General features: G+C 49.2%; 1 long non-coding RNA gene across 1 annotated transcript; it reads left to right on the top strand.

The window, feature by feature from the left end:
* The first annotated feature begins 1057 nt into the window (after positions 1–1057).
* LOC144227648 (uncharacterized) lies at positions 1058–5067 on the top strand. Its single transcript, XR_013333995.1, has 3 exons — positions 1058–2086; positions 4146–4387; positions 4509–5067. It is a non-coding gene; the product is annotated as an uncharacterized LOC144227648 (long non-coding RNA).
* The last annotated feature ends 4917 nt before the right edge of the window (positions 5068–9984 follow it).

Genomic DNA, 9984 nt, shown 5'->3' with positions numbered 1-9984 from the left:
TGGGAGGGGGTGGGAATGAGTCTTCCACGCTAGGTCGGATCTCAAAACTTATTCCTCAGCGTGTGACAGAAAAGGATTTGCTCAAACTTGGGGGGAGTGGCCAAGTGTTGATTATTTGCTGTGTTGATACCCTGCTAGAGCGTTTTCTGTCAGGCCTGTTTGATCCCCACCGGACATCCCTGGGGTGGGGGTTCTCTCTGTTGTCAGAATCCCTTCAAATAATGACTAAGTTATTTAAATGTGTTTTAGCATAACAGCTCTTTAAAAATTAGACCACTTTCTGGAGGGCTGTTTTTATGGCAGAATATAATGCCATTAGCATATAACGGAGTGCTCCACTGTTACATCACACCACAGGAGTGCTCTACACAAAGTGTATTGTGTCATTATGGTTTCAGGAAAGACAGACTTACCGGCTGCCTGGAGGCGGCACTTTCCAGTCAGAACACCTTCTGTAGAACCAGGCTGGCCTTCCCTCTCCACGTCTGCATAGACACGCGTGTTCAGCTCGGCCATGGCAGCCCAGGGAGGGGTGAAGAGGTAGGGTCTTCTTGGACTTGGAGTCTGTGTTGCATAGATTTCCGGGCACTGAGAGCATTTTTCTTGGCTATCGCTTTATTTTTAGGAGCAGTTGGAGGGTAAGACGATCGTCCACTGCACGGAGATGGGAAGTTACCAAGGAACGGAGGGCACGGAAGCTGGCAGAAGTCGTCTGCAAAGTTTTAGGAGCAGTTTCTGCACGAGANGCATGTCCCCCGCCCTGCACAAGTGACACAGCAGGCCGCCTACATCAGTTCTCAACAAGGCCAGTGCTGAAGTCTCTCTCTCCCCCAGGCGGTCTGCGACCGTCTCTCCTGCGGCAAGGGCAGCACGTGCTCCTGGGAGCCGGCGCCCTCGCAGCCGGGCGACCGTGTCGTCGGCGAGGCCAGCCCCGCGCCCCACCTGCGCCGTCAGCCCCTGCTGGGCCGCTCGTTCCCGAGTGGTAAGGAGTTTATCCTTTTGCTTGAAAAATTGCTTCCCACAAGCGGCCCTCAGGGCTACGAGCCTGTGTGCGGGACGCAGATGCTGTTCCCCGATCTGCTCTCAGTTCCTCGCCGTCCCTGGCGGTCAGTGGGCGCTCCGCGCTGTCCACCAGTAAACGAAGCAGCAAAGCAGTTGGAACCAAACTGGAACGTCTGGCGGCGGCGTCTCCGTCTCCACTTGCAGCGCCGCCTGGCGACTCTCAGTGCCAACACGAACACGCAGAGTCGTCAGGGCTTCTCTAGCCCAGGGGCCCCTGAGGACCGGGGCTGCCGTGTGCCCCCTCTCCCGGGCCTGGCCGTCCCGCCCCAGCGGTCGGCTGCCCCCTCACCCCTCTCTCCAGCAGCCTCCTCCCGACCCGAAACGGCTGCAGACGCCCGACAGCAGGGGTGTCCGGGCTGAGCACCGCATCACAGACGCGCAGGCCGCCAGAGGGCCTCTGGAGCCCCTCGCGAAAACGCCGAGGTCACAGCCAGGGGAGGACCCTTCCTGCGTAGTTTCTCCTGCCAGCGCAGGGGCCACTCCGGATCCCGCACGGCACCCAGCGGATCTCCGTGCAGCACGGGTTGCACCCCAGGGAGGGGCCTGGAAGCCCTTCCCTCCGGCGTCTGTGCTTGGCTGCGAAACCAGAATCCTTCCCGCCATCAATAAACACAGAGCCTGGAGGGGGCACGGCCCCAGGACGGGTGGCTGGGAGACGCGCCACCGCCACCGACGCTTCTGCCTCGGGGACGTTTGGTCGAGGTAAATCCCTCCCACACAGAGGCTCTGACGATCGAAGGGGTTTTGAATAGAACACATCAGGAATTCCAGACGGTAACCTGGTGGCTAATAAAAAACGCAAGCAGAGTGGTGTTCTGACTGCTGGCTGACAGTGTGCAGGACGAGGGGGCCGTGACTCAGGCTCATCAGAAGCTACCCCCAGAGCAAAGTGGCTGCTGTAGAAAAAGACTATACACGAAGCTCGGCAGAGAACATGCTTGGGATTACTTCTATAAAGCACGTCTCTCTCTGCCAAGTCCTTACTCTCATACACGGCGTTTGCTGGAAACAAAAGCATGTTCAGGTAAGAAGAAAAAAAATTTTTTTTGAAATAACAAAATGGCTACTAATGGATGAAAATGGGTGAAAACGTTTCTCTTGGATCCTGCTCCGTTAGGAAGTTAGATGAAAATAATTTAAACTGCCTGAGGGGTCAGTAGGTTAAGCGTCCACTACTGGTCTTGGCTCAGGTCATGATCTCATGGTTAGTGGGTTCGAGCCCCTCGTTGGGCTCTGAGCTGGCTGCACAGAGCCTGCTTGGGAGTCTCGCTCCCTCTCTTTCTGCCCCTCCCCTGCTCGCTCTCTATCCCTCCCTCAAAATAAATACGTAAACATTTTTTTAAAGAAGTCAAAGCAACAAGCAACGTGGTGAATCATTCAGCTGATGTTGATGGTATTTGGTTCATAGACTCTAAGCCTTTTTCTAATATCCCATTACATCTATACATTCTGGTTTCTATATAGGGTATAGTTTTGTTCACAAATGATAAAACCAAATGATTTAACATCCCAGAGGCTGCCCCTTCCGTGCTACGATTTTTCCCCCTCTTTACTCCAACTTGATTCACGTGACCGGGCGAAGGAAGAGTCTGGTCGTGGTGGGCGTGTCAACACTTGCTGCAGAAGAGTGTCCTTTCTGTCAAAAACTGTCTCCTTCTGGTGTCTCCTGTGTGGGCAGTTTATGGGCTAAGTGCCACGGTCCCCACTTGAGGAATGTGTGACGACAGGGCTGTTTGGGTGACTGAGTGCGGTTAGGTTGATGTGTCAGGGAGGGAAGGGGCAGGCCTTGCTGGGCCCACGTCACTGGTGTCTCTCTGTCTGTCTCTGCGTCTGTTTCTCTCTGTGTGTCTCTTCGCTTCCCTCTGTCGCTCTTTCTCTTTATCTCCATGTCTCTGTCTTATTGTCTCTCTCTGTCTGTTCCAGTCCTCCAAAAACTTTTCCAAATGTTGACTCCCCACGGCCCTTTCTGCCTTCACCCTGAGACCCTAATTCATCATCACACTGCACCTACCTTTTGTTGGTGGTTCAGGTCTACAGCACAAAGACAAAGGTACCTGCCCCCGAGCAGAGCTATGAGCAGGGTAAGGTGGAACCTTCCGAGTAGCTGTTGAGATGTCCTGTGCCATTCAGATTCTCAAAAAATTACCTACATGATCATCTTTTCTCCTTCTCTCTGGAAGTGCTTGGGACTTAGTCCTTATTGTTAATGTTCCAAAATGTCTCCAGTAGGTGCTTTGTATCATGTTTGAACTCTTTATTCTGCATTTGTTAGCAGTACTTTAAGATCTAGAAGTATTTAGGGGTGTCTGGGTGACTCAGTAGGTTAAGCATCTGACTCTTCGACTCAGGTCAAAATCTCACAGCCGTGAGATCGAGCTCTGAGTTGGGGTCCAAGCTGGGGGTGGACCCTGCTTGGGATTCTCTCTCACTCCCTCTGCCCCTCCCTCACTTCTGTTCTCTCTTTCTCTCTCTCTCTCTCTCAAAAATAAATAAATAATAAAAAAATAAAATCTAGAAACATTTAGAAACTCTGCTACTATTCTGACATTTTTCCTATAACTCCTGTTTTTCTGTTTTTTTTTGCTTTCTGTTGTTTTAAGTTTATGGAACATTGACTGTTTACTTGGACCCTTCAGAAGGATCGTCTGGTATATTACCTTTCTCATATTCTCCATTTCTGATCCTTGCAGCTCCAACTTCTTGTAAATTCCTTTAACTTCAGCTTGCAGCCATTCAATGAGCTGTTTTTGTTAAACTTCTTGGTTGTTCAAAGTTAATTTCCATTCTCTGAATGTTTCCTTTTGGAATTACATGCTCTTGTTTCCTGAGTTCAATCTGTTCTGATCACGTGGAGATCTATTCTCATTTAAAAAGAAGCCACAGTGCTCAGTTCACTTTCTCCCAGGGTCTCTGCTCTACGTGCCCTCTGGCCATCAGCTGCCGTCTTCCCGGGCTGGAGGGCAGGTCCCAGACCCCGGCGCCTCCCTGGGGCCCCATCTTGAGTCAGTGTCCTTGTGGGCTCTTCCGTGGGCCTTCACCTGCAAGGACACAGATGACTCCGCCCTCCGATTTCTGTCCCCCAGCGCTCCTCAGAGTGGCACCGCCTCTCCTGCCCTTGGTCTTCTGTGTGCCTGTGTCTGCCTTCTGGAGAAGACAAGGGGCTGGCCCAGGGGTCCAGTCTGCCGCGCTAACACAGAGGACTCGTCAACTCATTCTTCTGTCCCCAAAGTGGTCCTCTTATTCACCTTTTGTGCGATTTAAACTCCTCATATTTTAATCCCGAGCCACAACTAATCCAGCAGAGGTTAACACTGGATGTACAGAGGTAAGTTTTCAAGGTACCCTGAGTAATAACGCCTCATGACCTTGGGCCCCACCTGTCGGTTTTATCATTAAATGACCAAAGACAGATTTAAATTCAGGGGTGTCGCTGTTTTCCCCGCCAGGCCAGCTGATAGGCAAGCGACTGGTCAGCAGACTGTCCATCACACTGTGGGATCATCATTCTCTCCTTGGAAATGGCTGAGAACTCTCTGAGAAGGACTCAGTGTCTCTGCTGGCCCCACACAGAAGCGACTGTCAGCTGCCCTAAACCCTGGCTGGCGCCTTGTGTCGCACATGAGAATGGGGAGCCAGGAAGTTTCTACCACATTCTCTTCCTTTTCCATCTCTCTCTATCTCTCTCTCTCTCCCTCTCTCCCTTCTTAGTCCCTAATTTATCAAAAGACGAACTGTGTTTCTTTCATACACCTGCAGGTGGGATTCAAAATCTTCCTAAGTTTCCGATCTGCTGGCCAGCTGTGTCTCCTTCCTCTGCTTTGTGCTCCCGAGCTCGCCATCCGGTCCCCTCGGAGCTGCTGCAGCCCCCACCTCGTCATTATCTCACCAGGTCTTTCCATGTGACTTCAGCCACACGCAGGGACAGTGACCGTCAGTGACTGTTCTCAAGCTTCATATACCCTCATGTCTTTGGGAGCTCAGCTACTAAAATATGTGACACAGTGATTTCAGATGTAAATTCCTTATTGTCTTATCGTAATGGTTCTAACACAACTCCACACTAGTGTGGCCATCCTTCACCCTCTTCAGGACCAGGATCGTCGTGGGAAACTCAACCAGTGAGGGAGGGGAAGGTCACCCTCCGGACTCTCAGAATGATCCGTGACCACAGGAAACACCACCATGATCCCCATTCTCTCAGACAAGGTAGGTGCAGACATCCACCTGTGTGCCTCGTACGCTGAAATAACACGGGCCAAAATATACACCCAGAAAAAGAATCTCACAGCACAGTGTCATGCAGTAGAAGACACATAAGAGATAGCCACTCAAAAGATGGCAGGGTTTTTTTTTTGCTTTATTGTTTTTGTTTGTCCACTTATTGGTCAGACTACAGATTGGCCATGGGACCCGCCTGTCACACAAAGAAATTCCCACAGCATATTGCCTTGCTGCTAGAACAATAAAGACTTCGTTAACAAATGGATGCCGTGTGTGCTTTCTGTTTTCCTAGCTCTGAAAGGAGGAAAGATCCCCATCATTCAACGAGTAGGCTCACCCAACTGTTAATGGAATGATCTATCATAGCACAGCTTAACATTAGCATTAAAAATGAGCCAACCAAAGATTTTTTAATAAGACATAATCCATTTGATCAGTTTTGTGTTTAAAGCACATTTTAATGAATTGCAGAACCAATTTGGGTGTTAATTATCTTTCTCGTAATAAAGCAACATGAAGCCCTTATCTTCTGGGTACGAACCCTGTTTCATCTGTCTGAGCAGATGCAGTTGGATAGTTGGGGTGAGGACATAGCAGAGCTCCACACGCCGCCAGGCAACCAGACCAAAGTCCTCACCGGCCGTTGGGGGTAGACACTGGGTTTCTCAGTTGCCAGAACATGGGGAACATTCCTGACAGCCCCTGGCTGAAGACGCCCACAGGGATCAGGGGCTAATGAGCTCCGCCGGAACTGGGGAAGTGGGAGGTGGCATGCAGATTGAATGATTTTACTTCAGGAGCTCTAAATGAAACGTAAAGAACCCATGATCAAGAAGGAGCACAGAGACGCTGATCAAATCCGGCTGTCCAGAAAGCCGGCCGGCCGCAGCCGCCCTCGAGAGGCGCCCTAGACCAGCTGGGCATTGCCTCTGTCCTCACCTCCGCATCTTTACACACCTTTGCACCCCCTTCTTCCCCTTTAGGCTCTGAACGCCTGGCTACTGGGGGCCAGGTGTGTGCATTTTCGTGTGAGCAGTCAATTGCCTGAATGTGGCAGAAGCCCGGAAAGCCCGTCTACAGCTGAAGGCTGCGCTCTCTGGCTTTCACACTGGGCTCCGTCTGCCCCGTGAAACTCGGCTTCAGGATCCTCTGTGTCTGAGGTCAGGAAGCAGGTGGGCAGTGACGGTGCCGGGCTCTGTGCTCCGAGCTCCCGAAACCAAACCGGGCCAGGTAAAAAAATTCAGCACCTGGGTGCCTAGGTGGCTTAGTCTGTTAAGTGTCTGACAGACACTTAACTCAGGTCATGATCTCACGGTTCGTGGGTTCAAGCCCCACATCGGGCTCTGTGCTGACAGTGCAGAGCCTGGAGCCTATTTCAGGTTCTGTGTCTCCCTCTCTCTCTGCATCTCCCCCACTCACGCTCTCTCTGTCTCTCTCTCTGTCTCTCTCTCTGTCTCTCTCTCTCTCTCTCTCTCTGTCTCTGTCTCTCTCTCAAAAATGAATAAACATTAAAACAAAATCAGCACACCATCTGGACCTGACAAAACCTCAGTGTCCGCAGGGTGCTAGCCTCTGCCTCCAGATTTGCCACAGGCTCCTGCTATTTTTATGATTCTGTCATGAAAAAACCCAGAGTTATCTCAAAAGATGAGGTCATAATATGCATAAAAAAGGCAGGCCCTGTGGAGAATCGCTGATCCGGAGGTGGCTCCCACAGAAGGTGCCGGAGCAGTCTGCACCGGGGCGCTGATGGAGATGCAGCCATCTGATGTCACTCTGTGTAATCCGTCGCCACATGGAACCCTGGACAGGGGTGGCTTTAGAATGGATTCCACCTCAACGGGAAAAAAATAGAATGACCCTGAAAAACCCCTGCTTAATCTCTTTTTCGGCTTCCATCAACAAATGACAGTTCCCATTATCCCGGAAAGTGGCAGCTGGGGTTTGTCCCTGACCAGAGAGTCACACGCATTCCAAGTATAAACTTACATATAAAGACCGGAGGACGCGCACACCTGTCCATAAATTTAGGAACCGCTAGATCATAGCATTTGCAGCCCAATTATAATGTGCTTCGAGGAGGTTTATTTATTCACTCTGAGCAGCTGCCCCTGTAACCTGAGTCGCTTTAGGTTTCCTTCATCATTTCTAAATTTCCTTTATAACCACGAAAAGTGGTTTGCTTATAATCTTAGAGAAAGCATAGATGAAGAATCCAAAGCCCAGAAAGTGAAGTGTGTGGCCAAGTTCACTCAGTGAGACAAATGGTGTGTGTCACTGAAATGCCAGCAGACAGAGAATATTAAAAAAATCATATCCTTTTGATCTTCTGTTATCAAGAGTTTGCTCAGGGGCTCCTGGGTGGCTTAGTTGGTTAAGCATCTGACTTCAGCTCAGGTGTGATAATTCATTAATTCATTACCATTTGAGAGTTTGAACCCCACGTCGGGCTGTGTGCTGACAGCTCAGAGCCTGGAGCCTGCTTCAGATTCTGTGTCTCCCTTTCTCTCTGCCCCTCTCCTGTTCTCTCTCTCTCAAAAATAAATAAACATAAAAATTTTTTAAAAAGAGTTAGCTCAATTGATGTTTTAATTTTTAAGCATTTCTTAAATTAAGAAAAATATTTTTAGAAAGAGAGTGCTAGCGGGAGAGGAGCAGGGGAGAGTGAGAACCCCAAGTGGGCTCTGTTGAAGAGCCCAAGTAACGTCATTTTGAAATTAAGGCCTCCATTAAGAGCACCCTCGGGCTGCACGTAGCCCCAGTTCCTCAGATTGCTCAAGGCTGAAGCCATCCTCGACCGCCCTCAGGTCAGCTAATCAAAAAAACATTCCTGTGGTCTGAGTCAAGGCTGGGAACTGTAGACAGTTATTCTGTACAAACTAGCCAATTTCTCACCACTTGCCTGAACCCCACGTGGGCTCTTTGAACTCACCTCATAATTGGTCATTTTCAAAGGATTCTCAAAAGTCATGATTGGGTCCCGCCAAAAGTAACGGACGCCTCACAGATACTGAATGGTCAAAGCTGTTACCATGGGTGCTGCTGTACAATTATAATTGGTGCTTATGTGATGATGCCATACGTACAACGTGTGCACTGTAACACCCCCATCCCTTACCCCTTAAAAACCCTGCTCACTATTGTTCGGGGCTTCACCTTCTGCCACAACACTGGTAGGCAGGTGAGCCCCTGCTTGAGCTTGTAATAAAGACCCTTCTGTAATTGCATCGGTGCCGGCTCCTTGGGGGTCTCAGGGGACTCCCAACTTGGCAGTCTTGGGGAGGCACAGCTCGAAGGGGGCTTCGCATCCACGCTCAGGTCGGTCTATCCGCTTGGCTGGTGGACATGGTGCTGGTCCTGGTCTAGGAGCTCGTCTGTGGCCATCAGCCGGGGGCCTTGGTTCTTTTCGGGGGGCTGTTTGGGCTTCCTCATGACATGGGAGCTGTGGTCCAAACACACATGTTTCAGGAGACAGAGACTCGAAGCTGTCTGTCCCTTTAAGGCCTCAGCCTGGAAACTGCCAGATTGTCATTTCCACTGCATTCTGTTGGCCAAATAGTCAGAGAGCCTGCCCAGAGTTAAGGGATTGGAATTAGTCACGGCCTCTCAAACAGAGAAGCATTCGGGACCTTGTAGACGTTAGGTGCTTTCCGCCGTGTTACTAACAGAAGCTCTGATTTCAATTCGGATGAAGCCCCGCTCCTGCCGTGTGATACATAAACCCTTTCACACACATTATTTCATTCAAACCCATTTGGTTCAAAGACTAGTGCAACCAAGCCACTGGCATTTGCTATTTCTGGTTGACAAAGGACAGCCAGAAGGGATTAAGTGATGTGTATACCCACCTTCACTCACTGGATCCCACCTGAATTGTCTTCCTGCATTGGCAGAGGCCGGCTCTCTTGGGTACTTTGTCTACTCAAAACATTCCTTAGGTTTTAGGAAACAAACATTAAGAGACTTGGCCTTCTAATAAGCTTAGCAATACACGGAAGGAGAATTGAAGAAAATAGCTCCGGTCACAGGAAGGCCTGAGCAGATGTGCCTCTGGGTGCATGCTAGGTGGGCTCCATTTGGAAAACATAGGTGCTCTGTATTTCATTTTCTTTATGGTATATTTGTATGTATGGCGTATGGTGTATTTTTTTGAAAAAAAAATTCTGATGAAATGCAATTAATTTTATTTATGTGTGGGCTTTTGGTATTATAAACAAGAAGTCTTCCGTAACGCAAGGTCACAAAGAATCACACCTGTTTCTTTCTAATAGTTGCATGCTTTTTTGGCTGTTACTTTTAGGTTTAATCCATTTTGGATTTATATATGGTGTGAGGTAAGGTCTAAGTTCACTCTTTGCATATGCTGAAAAGACTCTGCTTTTCCCATGAAGGGTCTCAATACCTTTGCAAAAATCCAGTGGTCATAGATACATGGATTTGTTTCTGGAGTCTTAATTCTAATCACTGGTTCTATAATGTGTCTGACCTTGAGTCAATGCCACACTTTCTTGATTTTTATAGCTTTGTGGTGACGTGGCATTACGAAACGTGAGTTCTCCAAGTGTATTCTTTTTCAAGATTGTTTTAGCCAGTCTTTGCATTTCTCAAAAAATAATATTTACCAACTAGCATATATTGCTTATGTACGGTTCTTTTCATCTTTAGACATATACTGTCTAGTCCAAACATGACTTTCCAGAA

The sequence above is a fragment of the Crocuta crocuta genome, unplaced genomic scaffold (genome assembly GCF_008692635.1).
Source record: "Crocuta crocuta isolate KB4526 unplaced genomic scaffold, BGI_CrCroc_1.0 scaffold41, whole genome shotgun sequence".
Classification (NCBI taxonomy): Eukaryota; Metazoa; Chordata; class Mammalia; order Carnivora; family Hyaenidae; genus Crocuta; species Crocuta crocuta.
This window is presented reverse-complemented; position numbering and strand designations above follow the sequence as displayed.